Source organism: Tachypleus tridentatus, chromosome 9, assembly GCF_004210375.1.
Source record: "Tachypleus tridentatus isolate NWPU-2018 chromosome 9, ASM421037v1, whole genome shotgun sequence".
NCBI classification, from domain to species: Eukaryota; Metazoa; Arthropoda; class Merostomata; order Xiphosura; family Limulidae; genus Tachypleus; species Tachypleus tridentatus.
This window is the reverse complement of record NC_134833.1, coordinates 72,882,264-72,897,319: the sequence shown is the minus strand read 5'-3', so window position 1 is coordinate 72,897,319 and position 15,056 is coordinate 72,882,264. Positions and strand designations below refer to the sequence as shown.

General features: G+C 34.2%; 1 protein-coding gene across 5 annotated transcripts in view; it reads right to left on the bottom strand.

Moving 5' to 3' along the window:
• Positions 1 to 15,056, bottom strand: part of LOC143225489 (uncharacterized) — an 82,942-nt gene that overhangs the window by 28,796 nt on the left and 39,090 nt on the right. The window lies entirely within an intron of this gene.

Here is a 15,056-nt window from a genome sequence, read left to right as displayed (position 1 = left end):
TAATTATTAATTATTATCATTATGAAGCCCCTCAAATGCAAATAAAATATTTACTGACTTTCAATAAATTTCTCTAGCTACAGTTCACATATAATTTTTGCATATCAAATATTCTCTAATTTCACACTGTTCATTATAATATTTGGTTCTGCATTTTAATGAATAGAAATTTTGTAGTTATTGAAAAATGCACAATCTTTATTATGTAGTGACACAAACACTATGTGTACCTGTTCAGACATTTTAAATACACTGAGCCATCATTTTTCCTTATCCTTCCTTCAAACTAACAAAATGATAACTGGTACCATACTATGTAAACAAACACAAACTAAGCAGAAGATGAAATTTCAGACTAGAATGACTAAATGTAACATATTTTATTGCATGGAATCTCATTTATATTCAGAGTGCCACATGTTGCTCACGTGATTGGTTATTCTCACAGCAAAATTAATGGGGTTGTAACCTCTAGATATTATATGAATAACCATGGGAAAAACACTGTTATCAACATGTTTACACAGTGTGTTATATAAATTAAATTTTGCCAACACTGAAAATGTCTTTCCAATAATACATAACTCCACTGACAACATAGCTATTCAGCAACATTGGCTTTGTCCATTTAAATATTGGTCTCACATGCTCCAGTTTCATATACCCCACTTAACTGCTCTTGGCAATATCTGATATGCAAATTTCTCCACCCTTATCAATGTGCCCTCTATCCTGATACTGTATATAAGCACCTCATTTAAATAATGTAATCACTTTTTGATACTTATAGTGACTCTCAGAAGGGAAGTGTGGCTGAAAAAGAATCAGCGATTGGTTGGTTTGGTGTTTTATGTTACAAAGCAACAAGGCTATCTGTGTCAAACATCTGGTAAAAAGTTAAAATTAAAGTAAAATTATTAAAATTCATAAAAGGAAATTCAGGTAAAACAAAACATAGTTTAGTTTTTGAAGTAAAAACTAAAATAGCAATCAATCCAGATTTTACATCTAGTCTACAACAGTAAGAGAAATACTACAGTAATACAAGCTGTAAAGGACTTACTGCAGTATAACTGTAATTATAATAAATTGCCAGGATGACTAACAGGTAAATAAAAATCTGAGTTACACACTTGGTTTTGAGTTATTTGACTTTATGGCCAATTACAGAAAGTAAAGTAATACAAGTTTTAAAAGACTTGTAGCAAAATTTTAATTATTATAACTCACCAGGACAACTAACATGTAATTCAAACAGGTAGTTCAAAAAGTCTAGTTAGTCACCTGAAGTTGACCCTTCCAATCCTGGTTTTGAGTTATCTGATGTTATGGCTATTTTCTAATTTCAAATTAAACTAGATGTATTTTGATTCTTAAAAGGGAATCACATTAAAAAAAGTCTAATAAATAAATTAAAAAACTTAAATAGCATTAAAAAGCCTTTCAAAACCTAAAATCATTTCTAAGGTGGACAGCGTCACCATTGCCATTAATGCTGTTTAACGTTACAAATAAACCATGGGACAAAATGTTTAAAATGGTGCCATCGTTGAGAGTCATAACAATGGAAAGACATTAAAATGTAGCTTATTGTGACCCGAGTGTTACACACAAAACACTGGTGCATCAATCCCAGATAAAAGAAAACAAGTAGTTAAAAAAATTGTGACCAATGCATAGCCTAGTTAAGAAAACTTCCTCAGTGATGTCAAGAAAACCCACTTGTAGAGAAATATATATGCAAAAATAGCTCGTTTGGGTTGAGAAAATATTTTACGTAGAAGGTCGAAATGTTCAGTCTTCTACGTAAAATATTTTCTCAACCCAAACGAGCCGTTTTTGCATATAAAAGGGTGTGAACTAAAAAGAAACAATTGCAGAGCCAATAGAGAGCTGAGTGAGTCAGTATAAATAGTGCAATTTGAGTACTGCTTAGCATCTATGTGATCCAGGACAAGAGAAATGGCGTAACAGTTCAGCAGTGAACACAGAAGCTGTAAAGGGGATTTTGCCTGCAACCACCAAACCACAAAAAACCATGGCAGAGCCCACAGAGCCACCTGATTTTGAACCATCTGTATAAAAAGGAATGGAAAAGTGTTTTGAAAGATGTTCAGCAAATAACAGATAGTACTACCAATCTAGAGTGACTGCTTTTCTCAAATGACTTAAAGATTGGTCCCACTTGGGAACTGTAATAAGCCATGATGGTGTGGGCTGACCAGTGGATACAGCAATGTTATCCAAGGACAGACCCAATTCATTCAACTACACCTGGATACAAAGGTCTAAAAGTGCAATGACACATTGTCTGTTCTGAAAAAGTATGGCCAACAAAAAAGGAAAACACAACTACAAATGGGATGCTTTGGTAAAAAATGAAGTTTAAAAGCATATAGTAAAGACAGTTGAAAATGGCAGAGGTGCAAAAAAGGTTCATGAAACTCAGCATATAACCTCTGAACTGGGGAAGTGCAAAGCCAAAGTCCCTGATGATAAATGGGGTCCAGTATCTTCAAGGCCAAGGTCCTGGCAGAGCCATAGACCAGTGATCCATAATCTAGTTTTGATCGAATACAACCATGATAAATCTTCAGCACAGAGCATCAACCAGCTCCCCAAGTGGTGAAAGAGAAGACACAGAAGATGTTCAGTGCTCTTGAACATTTGACCCATAGCTGCTTGATGTGTGGCATAAAGGTCAGCTAACAAAGATAAGCCCCAAGAACTTTGTCTCAGGGAACACAGGCAGCACAACTTCACCGATATAGAGTTGGAGATCAGGGTTAATACCTTAATACCCTGTTGGTGGCAAAAGTGCATGCAAATGGTTTTAGAGAGAGACAGGTTAAAGCTGTTTGGTGTGGTCCACTTCAGTAAATGATTGAGGACAGTCAGTAGCTGCTGCTCAATATATATCATGTTTGACGACTGACATGAGATGTGAAAGTTGTCAAAGTAGAGCCTGTTTGCAACAATATGAGGGAGTTGTTCAGTGATGGCATTAATCTTTATACTGAAAAGTGCAATACTCAAAATACAGCCCTGAAAGACTCCAAATTCCTGTAGAAAAGAACAGGAAAGTGTCAAACACACACAAACTTAGAATCACCTGTCCAATAAAAATTTTTAATAAAAATTGGCAAATGGCCAAATAACCCATATAAATGAAGGTCTAACAAAATGCCCTACCTCCATGTTGTATCATAAGCTTGCTCAATGACAAAGAATATTGATACAAGGTGTTGTCCTTTGAGAAAGGCTTTTCTGATTGACATTTCCAGTTGAATCATGTGATCCATGGGGAAGCGTTGTCATCAGAACCACACTGGGTGTGTGAGAGGAGGTTGTTTGATTCCTCAAGTCAAAGAAGACAAGCATGAACCATCTTCTTGGAGGTCTTACAAAGACAGCTCATCAAAGCAGTTGGATGGTAGTTTGAAGGAATCTAGGGATCCTTCCCAGGCTTAAAGAAAGGTAGGGCAGTATCCTGGTAGCAGGAATTATGAAAATCATTCTCCTGACATATCTGGTTAAGAACAATCAGAAGAATAGCAAGACAAACAGGAGATAGATGGTGCAGCATTTCATAGTGTACATCATCAGGTCCAACTGATGAAGGACCAGTTTGAGTTCCACCATCACAATTACAGGTAAAGAGAAAATCAGCTCGAAAGGAAGAAGGTGATCAATCACTCTGTCAGATTCTTTATGGCTAAGAAGGTGGAGGATGATGCACAAGTACTTGGCACCTGGCAAAAGTTTTCACCTGGAATACATGCAATGTTCTGGGTATCAGCTACTTCCTGGCTATCAGAGGGCAAGATCGAGATGGGGACAGAATTATACTGCCAAAAAACCTTCCAAATCGTGTCCCATATGATTTTGGTAGAAGATATGCAGGTTGTGAACTTAATCAAAGATTCCTTCTGGCTTTGACATCTTATCCACCAAGCATGAGCACGGGCCTGCTGGAAAGCGATGTGATGCGAGAGTGTGATATACCTACAAAAAGTATCCCAGGCCTGTTGTTTTGATCCTTCCATGCCATGTGGCAGGCAGGATTCCACCATAGAGGAGGATATCGTGGAAAATGTATCGAGGTTTTAGGAATACACTGAGCAGCTGCTTGTATAATACAGTCAATTACTACTGCCACACAATCATCTTTTAATGGCTTACAGACAATGGCAGAATCAAGTTCAATGAGAGCAGTGAAAGAGGGCCAGTTTGCTTGATCTAGCTTCCAATGGGGCATGCAGGTCAGGTGGCACTGACCACAGCCAGTCTCTCTCAAAATTATAGGAAAATGATCACTGCCTCGTGGGTTATTGCCAACCCTCTAAGAGAAGTGGGAGAGTAGTGAAGGGGAGCAAATTGAGAGATCAACAGCAGTAATGGAGAGACTAGATGCATGAAAACAAGTATAAGAACCACTATTGAAAAGAGAAAGATTGTGATCAGAGAGTATATGCTCTAAGGAGCAGCCTCTCCCATCAATATCAGCACTTCCCCAGAGGGGATGATGAATAATTAAAGTCCCCCAAGATTAAAAAGGGAGATGACAACTGTTCAATGAGAGCATCATGGTCTGATTGATCATAGATCTCTCCACGCAACAGATAGAGAGAACAAACAGTGATGGTACAACCCAAGTAAACACAGATGGCTATGGCCTCCAAGGGTGTGTTGAGTGCAAAGACAGGGTAGGGTGGGTACATGCTAATCAACCAACAGTGTCACCCCTTCATGCACTCGTCCATCACACAGCCTGTCATTTCTGTACAAAGAAAACTGCCAAAAGGTGACTGTATCAGAAGGTTTGAGAAATGTTTCCTGTAAGGAAAGACATACAGGATGGTAGGAAGCAATCAGTGCTTTGATATCATCCAGATTAGAACTTAAACCTCAACAGTTCCATTGTATCCAGATGGCTATTTTTATTTATGTGTTGGCAAACTGGATGGAGAGCTCTTCTGTTTATGACCACATCTTTTTCCTTTATTGTTTTTATTCGAGGAAGGTCTGTTGACCTCCATAGATCCTGCCCTCGGTTGACTGGGCAGGTCTTTGTTGTTGGAAGAGGATTCCAGCAACTGAGGATGTAAACAAATGATCATTTTGCATCTTGGGATGTGGGAAGAAGAGGAACCCAGAACCAAAGGAAGTGGATCTTGATGTTTGCTGGAATATATGTTAGGGACAGAAATGGGTGTTAAAGTTCATTCATCAACTTTTTAACCATGAAGATCAAAAGACTTTTCATTTGGTTTGAGAACGATCCTTTTGGAGGCACAAAAGAAAACTGGTACTGTTCTCAGTACAGTGCCATCTGCACTCCTACTGTAGTAGTGGAATGAAGTGCAGCATCATATGTCCGAGATGAAGGGCGGACAGCAACTTTTGAGCCTCAGGGTAAGTAGTTTTGAATAGTTTTCAAATACTGCGCCTGTTTTTTTCCAACCATTTCAAGCAAGAACAAAAGTAGGACAGATGACAGCCTTTGCAATTGATGCAATGAGGGTCCGTTTCACACTTATAGGCATAGTGGTTCTTGCCACAACAATGAATGCACGTTAAGGAACCACAACATGATGTCTTCAAGTGACTGAACAGCTGACATTGGAAACATCTAAGAGGGTTTGGAATGTATGGCCATACCTTGCAAGTTAGATAACCTGCCTTGATGGTGGCAGGTTATGTGGTGATGTAAATGTCAGAATGAGGACATTGGTCAGCATCATATTTCAATCTTTGCAGATGGAAATATACCTCACTGCAGAAACTCCTTGGGTAGAGAAACCAGCGAGAATCTTTGACTTGAGGATGTTCTTCAAATCCCTCTTAACAGTAACTCCTCATGACAAATTCAAAGTAGCATGAGGTGTAACCTCAATAGGTATATCCCCAATTACCTTTTAAAGCAAGAGGAGTTCACTGTGTTGAGATGTGGATGTTTCCATCAATATGTCACCAAAGCAAAGCTTCTTTATTGACTTTGGAAAGCCAGCAAGCCCCTCTAGTCCCTTCTGAATGAAAAAGTGAGATATCTGCCTTAAAGGTTTGTCTGAAAAAGAATGTAGTATAAGAAAATGAGGTACAGGTGTTACAGATGATGAAGATTGCTGCTCAGATTCTTCGAGAGGTGTGTTAGGGTTGGGCCCCTCAACCACCAGAATCCTCTCCTCCCCTTTAGGTGTCACCATGCATGGCAAACACGTTGGTGGATGTTTAGATTCCAGAGAAGGTAAAGTGAAAGAACAGAACCTTCCCTGGGAGGTCTCCTCACCATGTACAGGAAATCCACACCACAGGGTAGTGTCAGCAAAGGTGAATATTACTAGAAATACATTTTCAGTTTAGGAAAATGCTTCCAAAACATACCATTTGCTGACAGTATAGTTAGAATCCTATACTGGGAAAGTGGAGAGTCCTGTGCAGGCATGGTCAATAGAGAAAGCATCTGCACAGAACAATAGTGTACCAAGTGGTACATGAGCAGGGGAGCCACACTATATCCAGAATAGGTATGCACTTCACCCACAACTGAGATCCTGTATCAAGGATGTAATGGTACACAAGTAATCATTATAGACTAGCCCCAACTAGGTAGCCAAAGTTCCAAAAGTCAGAGATGGAATTAAGGGGTCTTGTTCCCTATATCCCACATTGGTGGCTAAGGCTACTGGATTACAATGTCATACACACACATACATTTGGTTGGATCCCAACCTGTAGCCATAGAGTAATGCATTTCACACTACCAGAATCATGAGAAAGTAAGCAACAATACAGCAGACAAATTTTCTCCTCTACCTAAAGAAGTCCAAAAAGCTATGCCTCATTCTTGGAATGACTGGATCATGTGTGCCTTACTCAACCAAAGGAATGGATCTCATCCAATATGGAATTATGAACACTCATCCTCACTCCTCCACTATGGACCTACAATAGCACTACTTCACATTTGGACTTATGAGGAGATAATGGATCTCCTTCCATGAATAATATACAAAACCGATATTGATAAAAAATGTGGGCCATGCATTCCTCAGCCAGATAGCTTTGTGTGAAATCTGAACCACAATTACAAGTAGGCTCCTGCAGAGGCTGGTGCCTCTCCTAATGACATGGGAAAAACATCTAGGGACCCAAGTAACATGGCCCTCAACTTTGCTCTCTTCTCAAAGATGAAAGAACATATACTAATACTTTGGAGGAAAAAGCTATTATCCACCTACCCTGCAACTGGAAACTAGGAGTTGAAAGGAATCCTTAGCTCCACTAGTAGAATTTGGCATGGGTAAGGGGGTAATGTATACTGGAGAATCCTGAGGAACAATGCTCTGGAAACAGAGTAGTAAGTAAACAATGCTCTCAAAATTTTTAACAGCAAATCAATCCCTATTTATTCAATCTAATGACCATCAGAGAGAGGTAGAATTCCATTTAGATTTACACATGATAGTCCATTAGTGACAGCACAGAATAATATAGTAATACCATCAGGTAAGCAACTATATGGTCTTATGGAACATCTCTACAGAGCCTGCTGCAACCAGTAGTAATAATAATCAAATTGGTTGATAGTGTGAAATTGGACTGAGTGAAGCACATGTTTGGGCAACATTCCCCACAAAGTGGGATCTACTGAAAGTAAAATGTAATGGACAGTAGAAAATAGAGACAATATTGTACAAAAGTATCCCCTCCTACTCAGCACACTTTGTTAAAAATGGCCATGAAGTTGGGAAAAAACTACCAGAAGAAGGTGACCCAAGAATGTAAGAGAAAATCAATGGAAGAAGTCTGTAAAAAATCCAACACTGAACAGCAAAAAAAAAATGTGGTGAGTCTGTCATGATGTAAATTGGAAGATATCTCATTTGTAATAGAAACCAAAATATGCAAAAATGGATATTTGGGAATTTCCTTCTGAGGAAGTGGACAAATTCAAGAAAAACTGAGAGATTTCAAAGAAAACACAGTCATGTTGAGCACCACAGGAGGAGGTAAAGTGGGTCACATAATTCCAGGCATGATAGGCCAAAACAATTCATCAAATAATCAACTGCAGAGGTGAGAAACAGCTGACAAAAGAATTGCAGAGATGGTCATATCCCCTTTCTCCTAATTACCAGAGGCTTAGAAAGAAAGGACTTATGATGTAGTAGGACTTAAGGGGAGAGAGAAAGTCCTTCGAACATTATAAGATTTCCAACTAACAATATCAACATATCAGCAGAAAAAAACAAACAAAAAAAAACCCATAAAGAGGCAAACAACCAAAACAGACAAAAATGCAAGAAGGTCTGTTTATCCTAACATGTAATAACACAAAAAATCTCCCAGCCTGAACCAGAAAAATCAGGGAGAAGAAACTAAAGTCATCCCCCTTCACTAACAAGAGAGTAGCAGACTGTAGTAGACCTAAAGTGGACAAGGAAAAGCCCCAGAATCTCACATTACACAGATAAAAAGGAGTATGAAAAACCAACATAGGAAAGAAAAGTGCCAGAAGACACTCTCCCACCCTATCTCTTCACTAAGAGCCTGTCTATCTCTTGGTATAGAAGGCACACTGATGAGGTTGTAAAAATTTGCAAATTAGGTATTGCTAATGGAAATTAAGTGTGGTATAAAGAACTGAAGCAAGCAAGACCAATGTTCAAATCGGCAAAGATGACGTCGAAGAATAGCCATACTGTCAGTGGGTAAGTATGTTTTTAGAAAGCAATGTTGTTCCCAGCCAACAGGTACTGTTTACTTTTTTGAGAATAACAAATGAACAAAGGTAACTTGAAAAATTAAATTTAGTTTTTTGTCCACATTTTACGTGACACTTGCACACATAAAAGAATGAATTCAAAATAAATATTACAATACTATAAAAAAAGATAAAAACATAAAATATATTTAAATACCACGATGTATCATAGCAGTGCAAAGCATATAAAAGTGTAGCCATACCACACCTAGTAATACTGTAAATCCAACCATGGAACCTAGGACAAAAACACCATTTGACAAACAATATTCCATGCAAAACCTTATGTGAAGGTCCTATGTTTCAGTAAATTGTTTGTTTGTAGTTAAGCACAAAGCTACAAAATTGGCTATCTGTGCTGTGCTAACCAAGAGTAATGACTTTTTTTTTTTAACACTGTATGCTTGCAGATGTATTGCTGAGCTAATGGAAAGGATATATGAAACTGACACTGTTAATAACAGAAATGGAAAAGCTAATTGACTCTTTTTCAATTATTTATAGTACACGGCTTTATACTTTAACACCTATGACAAAGTACTTTTAATAAAATCTCAGTAACATGTTTTTCAGCTACAAATGAACTTGCTCAAATAAGCATCATACAAAGTTCAATGCTTTTACTACCCCAAAAACCAACTTATTCCAAACTGCATGTAAAATTTCAGAGTTTAAGTAATAATAATACTAACAACTATTTGATGAACTTTAATTCAGAATTATCTTTAACATATTTATACACATACATACATGTGTGTGTGCATGAGTGTGTACATGTACATATAAAAACACAGTCATTTTCTAACATTTTTTTGAATGAAACAAAGCAAAATAAAAATTTTCATTTAAGTGCAGCTTTGAGGAGTCTTGTCTGGAAACAATACACTTGTAATTTCTTTTACATTTTTTTTTAACCATGCCAAATCATAATTTTGTTTTTGTAAGAAATTATCATCCCTTGAAAATATAATTTTGTTGTTGTGATTTTCCTTTTTTTTTGTGGTTTCATTCTCACCCTTTTTATAATCTTGAGTCATGTGATCTAAACTATTAATGAAGCTCAGCTTGAAAACACAACTGGATAGAGCAGATTATAACCTATTCTGGATGATGTATTACAGAGTCACTGTAAGTGTAGGGAAAAGACCAAGATACTCAAAAAATTTAATAAAATATGCAAGCTAAAAGTCAATAATGACAGAATTTTACTTTAAAACAGTATTTCCACTTACTTAATTTGTTTCTTTACTCAATAAGCTCAAAAAAAAAGCAAGAAACCATGACTATGATACTAAACCAGAAAGTGACCAACCTACTAAACTGTTCATCATTTCTCTTGTTTCAGTTGAGATAACTCTACAACAACTTTATCCTTAAAATAAATTGAAATTTAATTCCACTTTACATAATTCTAGACAGTGAACTATGTCATAATAACTGGTAGTATTTGAAAAAAAAGAAAGTCATAATTCTAAAGATAATGTCATTTACACTAAAGTTATCTTTCTTACAGAAATCTAATGTTTCATTAAAAAAACTTGAGTACAGAGTGGCACAAAAATTGACACTCAATAAGAGACAAACATTAGATGACTGTAACATGTGAAATAGTCACTGCTTTGTACCCTATAAAGTCATATACTATACAGTCAGTGTCTTTAAGGAGCCAACCCCTACACTGTGTATTAAATAAAGAAGTAACAAAAATATCAATACACAATAATACATTTTATTAAACACATTCACAAAATACACTAATTTTCAGTCAGGGGAAAACTGTCACAAAACAAGTAATAAGAAATATTTTGCAAGTGAAAATGATGTAGGTATGTTAGTGCCAGAAATCATGCAAGAAAGATTATAGGGATATTATAGCTATATATAGATCATCCATAATATAAACTTACAATATTAATGTTTAATTTATACTGTAAAATACATAATTTGACTTTAATATAACTACAGTTGGATATTATATATTCTTGACCGTTGTTATGCACTTATTGAAACTAAGATCCAAGAACTTGTATACAAGTTGAGTCAAAATGCATCTTGAATATTACTCACTGCAAGGACAGTTGAACTGACAAACCTCATAACCATTTTTGTACTTATGCATTTTACAGTGTAATATTAAACCTTAAGACTGAAAATGATTCTTGTTTGCATTCTCTTTGGTACTACCATCTCTATAATTTTACATTTATAAAATATTTTTCATTAGTTGTAGTAAATAAAGCAGCAGGAAAATTATGTTACAGTTTCATGGAAAAGTGACCAGATGGAATGTTATGGAAAGAAGGCTTAGTAACAAACCACAGATCTGAGTTATTTCTACGAAGTAAACTGTACCTAAAAAATATAAAAAAAAACTTTGTGTAAGTTATATTTGTTTTAATGTTATGTATTTTTTTTTTAGAAGACATTAGGCAAACACCAACAAATGGCATAATATTTTGTTGACCCTAGTCCTTATTGATTATTATTAAGTGTATTTAAACAATGTAATAAATAAAATTTATTATTTATCAAATAAAATTATGCTTATTAAGCATATGTTGATTCTAACCAAGAAACTGATTAGCAAAAATATAGATACATAGCCTAACCTGGGATACTCTGAAAGGTCAAGCCCTTGGTCACTGAGAAAGCTTTGTCACATTTTGCATCTTTTAAAGATTTATAGCCAAAAATGGTAACTAACTCAACTGAGAAAATAAAGTATTAAAACAAAATATTAATGAAGTTTAAAATGTCAAGAGTATATAAAATGGAGCTTTCTGAACAACAACAACAAAACTTAATTCCAAAATGAAAAGAAATATTTTTTCTTTAAGAAATGTCATGTCATTGGAAATAATAGAAAAGCTAGTTGAAAATATTTTTTGAAAGTTTATTTTAGTATTTATGCAGTTTAGTTGAGTATTTTTACTGCAAGAAAAAACAACTAGGAATTACTAGTGATACCACTGGCTTGGAAAAATGTTAAGAAGAAAGCATACTGATATTCTGAATCACTTTGAATTACTTAATGCAGAGTATATATATAGTAATGGAAACAAACTTCAACAATGAATTGATACAACATATTGATAATATTTAAGTTAACAAACTTTATATAATTTCTGTCAGACATATTTTCATGAAAGAAATATAATTTAATAACACACATGACACCTTCCTGTGAAAAGGTAAAAAATAAAGACTGTACTGTTGCATTCTCAAATACACTAATTTACTAAAGATGAGAACACCACCAAATCTAATGAGACATTCATAAGGATATGTATTTGAACCAGTCAAAAATTCCTAGCTGATTGAGTTCAACAAAATGGCTGGTGACACGCTTGCAGCTCATACAAAAACTTTTTTTTTCTAGATACAACAGATGAACACACTCAATAAATGTGTGCACAAAACAAAAGATGGAACTTTTCTCTAGCTGTTGACAGAAAACTGATGAATCTTAGAGAAACCTGAATATGATAGTGAATCAACCATTACATACATCTTACAGTAGGGTCAAATTCACCTACAAAGTATTTTTCATCCATTACGTAAAAACACAGTTGACAATGCCTCAATGTATTCCACTGTAAAAACTGCTGGATGAATTTTTAAAAATTTAAGATGAACTTTCTATAGATTAGATAAATTTTATAACATAGAATATATCATTAATATATTACATGTGATATCTGTTTTAATCCACAGCTTTGAAAAGTAAAAAAGATTTCATTATGATACACGTTTTTCAAAATAATAAAAATGGTCACCTGTGTTTTGGATTTCAATTACTATTTTTATACCTGGTAATATAATAAGAAATAGTTTTATACAATACAAAAATTGAAAGCAAGCTCACTTTATTTTTTAAATCAGCATTTTTTCATTTTATATATTCAATACATTTTAAACCCATTTTTATATTTAATTTTTTTATTAATTCTCTTTGGAATTTTTTATTGAACCCTAAACAGTTACTCAACCTCTCAGCTGCAGAATGTGCCATATGGTGTGATTGCAAACTGACAAGCAACCATGAAATGTGCATATGGTACAACTGTAAACTGACAAGCAATTGTAGAACACACTATATGCTGTGCTTTAATTTCTTTTGAGCAACAGCATGCAGAACACACTCAACTGATTACTAAATTTTGATTGGTTAATCATTTATTTCTGCTGATATGACTGGCTCACCCCCTGGCTCCTTGCATGCTGAATTACTTTTATAAATATATACTGAAATATTACATAATACAAACAAAATATATCAAACTAAAAAAAATTATACAATTCTTGAATTCCACACTGTGCAGTCATTTTAAGTGAAAAACTCCACAGCTAAGGAGTTAAGTTACAAGTGTAAATATGGCCCAATAAAACTGCAGACTTGTCAGTGAAATGAAACTACATGCAGTCAGATGCCAAATGATTTACATGTGTTCTATCTCATCTTATTCCATGAAAAAATATTTCTCTATTGTAATTAAACATTATAACTCAAAGTATAAAATTATGAAGCAAGTTTTTCAAAATGTATCTCAGGATGGCTGGTATGGGTATTAACACTTTTACCAAAATACAGCAGATTGTTATATTATGGAAAAAGTGTTAATACCCATATCAGCTGTCCAGAGATACATTTTTACCTCAAGTGGGTTTCTCGTCATGATGAAGTTTTTCAAAATCTTTATAAAAACACCTGGAAAACAATGGTTCAGAAGCAGTAATTACTTAAAACCAATAAAATTACACTTATATTGCAATTACAAGGTTCACATTGGCATTATGTTCTTTAAAACTATTTTGACTGTCTTCCTATAAAACTATAAATTGTTGTATTTTGCTCAAAAAACATTGTGTAAAAAACCCACAAAACCTTTAGTACATTTCAACTTATGTATTTAATAAAAAATATTATTTTCAATAACATTTTTATTCAATGCTGTAAATCTACCTTAGAGCAACTGATGTATCCAGTTAGGTGCAAGAGTTAAAAGTTTATAGGCATATGCCACATACACATACAGATGACTGACAGTTATAAATTTTGAAAATTGTCGTGAACAAGAAATTTTCACATTTTTAAGCTAAAAGGAAAAAAAAAGACCTGGTATTTGAAACATACAGCATTACAGTGACAGATGGCAGAATAAAATTAAATTCTTTAACAGAAAAGTAATGAACATTTGTGTATTTAGAATAAAGCTTTGTTTTTTTAATATTTGTTATATAAATCAATCTTAATTACTCTTAGTGTGAAAAGCAGTCTTGAAATAATGAACTGGTTTAAAAATGAATACCATTTCTGGCAAGATTAGATAACAGCACATTACTTAGCTGCTAATCTAGAGAATTTATTTTATACAGCTATCTAAGGCCAATTTAAAACTTGTGGATAACACTCATTTTGTCATATTTATACATAAACCAAAATGTATCAAAGAAGCTTTATATTTTAAATCAAGATATACAGAAAAAATGTAGCAATAGAAAGAACAGATAGAAAAAAGTTTGAATCTGACTCAGAAAAAACTAAACACACCACTTAATAGTATGTAGCACAAACAAAATCTAAGTAGATTACTCTAACACAGGTAAAAATAGAAACATCATAGTTGTCATTGTTTTTGAACACACATACAATAAAAAAGCTGCTATTTTGTAATGTGATTAAAAGGTAAATGAATTCTTCAAGACACATTTACCAATAAAAAATCAAAATGTCTGCTATAATTTCAATCCCTTCAAAACCTGCCTAATTTATTCAAGAATATGTAAGTTTTACAGTACATTGTTCAACTACATAAATGAAATTTTCCTTTAAAAAAAAGTGATAAAATCATTTTCATATTTTTTAAGTCTTCTAATCAAGACATAAATGATCTGAAGAAGACATATGAAAAGTCAAAATCTAGTAAGAGATGAGTGATATACAAAATCAGCTTTCACTGGAATATGGTTAGATACCTAATTTTTGAAACAATAACAAGGATACCACTTCTAGTAAGTTCAGTTAATTTTAATAATGGTCAGTGATAGTAGAAAATGGTAATAGTTTCTACTTTACTCTTACTACTAATGAAATTTAGTTCAGTGCTTATCAGCAGTACTACTGAGATGGACAATTTGTAATAAGATTATGAAACTACCACTAATAAAAACAAGTCACGACTTTCAATTACTTTAATATTTTTTTATAAATAATACTATCATCATTAAATGAAACAATACATCTAGTTTGTATGAAACATTCTAACGAATCACCATTAAAAAATGTAGT